At 40.4% G+C, this 1,779-nt stretch overlaps 1 long non-coding RNA gene across 1 annotated transcript; it reads left to right on the top strand.

Annotated features, from left to right (window-relative positions):
- The first annotated feature begins 205 nt into the window (after positions 1-205).
- Positions 206-1,494, top strand: LOC131692989 (uncharacterized). The gene is made up of 3 exons (XR_009306127.1): positions 206-817; positions 881-1,127; positions 1,199-1,494. It is a non-coding gene; the product is annotated as an uncharacterized LOC131692989 (long non-coding RNA).
- The last annotated feature ends 285 nt before the right edge of the window (positions 1,495-1,779 follow it).

Here is a 1,779-nt window from a genome sequence, read left to right as displayed (position 1 = left end):
CAAACAAACAACTTTGCTGAAGAAAGTTTTTTGATAGAACACCTCTGTCAAAAGATAGAACTGATCTAGATCAGTTTCTACTTATCTAGATCAAAACCAAAGTTGTCAAAATAATTATCATTTTCATCTAAGATACTTTGCTAAAGACACTAATCTTCCAGGATATATACCCAAGGCGCTAGAGGTTTTTATAACTCATTAAGTTACAGCATCATCTAGTTCGAGACTAAGTGACGCACTCGTGTAGTTTCGGATATTATGACGAATATGATCTGAGACGTCTTGACGCAGCTCTTATGTGCCATAATATAAGGAATCTTGTAAGGAAAACTGTCAACTGGAACAGAATGCTCTAGCCCTGACGGAGAGAATCATGGATTGCATTATGTAGCGAACGAGTTATTGTTATTCGGACAACTTTGAAACTTCAAATTGAACCTAATGGTTCGTCAACGGAGGAACATGCCGTTGATTCCTTTACAGCTATTCGTTTCAAGTCTAATTTTCAGTTCAACGGATTTGAACGTCGATTATGCTCGGATGTGTGAAGTTTGCCGACAGAGCTAGTATGATCAGTTGCAGTTCATGGAGGCCGAAGACGATGCATCTGGACTTTCCTCCGATTTGCAACATGCACAAGAAGTGGTTTTGCAACGGCCGCGATAGCACAACCTGATCCCGTAAATCCCCTGGTCTGGACGAAGCACAACGAAGTTATCCTGCAGGGCGATGAACCACGCGAATAGATCGTGCTACTCGTTCTTAGCTTGAGGTTCATCCCTGCCAAAGTAGATTTCGTTGGTGTTTTTAAGTCCAGGTAAATACATGTCCTATATAGATTTTGGACATGGATTCTAATTATTTTACCCCTCACAAGCAGACAATCGTGTGCATCACAGAAATTCATCAATGATATGAATTGGACCCAGTAGTGGAGACCTCTCATTGCTAGTTGGTTAACATTCTCACTTAACAAGAACCACAGCGAGCCCGAAAGGTTTTAGTTTCCATGACATGGAGAAACGCGTTGATAAAAAGCCATTTTTTCATAAAACAGACAAATCGACACCATTTTGAATTTTAGTTCGCGCTTTATGAAATCTTCGGAAGCTTTTTCGGCAATTCAGGTTAGTTTAAAGGTCACCATAGCACTTTCGATTGGATGATTAGTTCTAATTTTGTTAATCCTTTCGCGCAGAAGCCCCTCTTGGTTATGTTCAGTTCTTGGGAGCGAGCCCAAGCAGCAACTAACAACATGCCTGCCCTGGTCGGAATGTCCATGAACATGCGAATTTACCACCGCGCCTAATTTAGCAGTAACAGGCGGTGTAGAGGACAAGCAAATCAGCCGAATCACACCCGTGGTGCAACCGGCACCAAATCGATACAACAGCCACCCGAGATTCCGTCTCGCAGCCGCCTTCGTAACGGTTAATTTCCGAAACCGATGTTAAAACGCTCAAATATTTTATATGAATCTAATAAATGATTCGAAGAAGGTTATGTTATTGTTTTCTTCTTTTTTATGTTTTGAAAGTTTTTCTTTGTTATGGTTTCATTTTCAGGCCGGTCCCCGGTTGCTTCAGAAAAAGTAATCATTGGCAAACTAAATCGAGAGAAGTTTGCACCATGACTAAACTGGATTTAATCATTTCTAAACTAAATAAGGCAAACCGGAAAATGATTAAATTTTAAGCATAAAAGCTTACTTTTTTCTAAGAGTGAAAGGTCAATTGAGTTCTTGTCGGCCCATCTCACAAACACTAACGCAGGTTCTTG

Source organism: Topomyia yanbarensis, chromosome 3 (genome assembly GCF_030247195.1).
Source record: "Topomyia yanbarensis strain Yona2022 chromosome 3, ASM3024719v1, whole genome shotgun sequence".
NCBI lineage: Eukaryota > Metazoa > Arthropoda > Insecta > Diptera > Culicidae > Topomyia > Topomyia yanbarensis.
The sequence above is the reverse complement of the archived record's forward strand: the minus strand, read 5'-3'. Positions and strand labels throughout refer to the sequence as shown.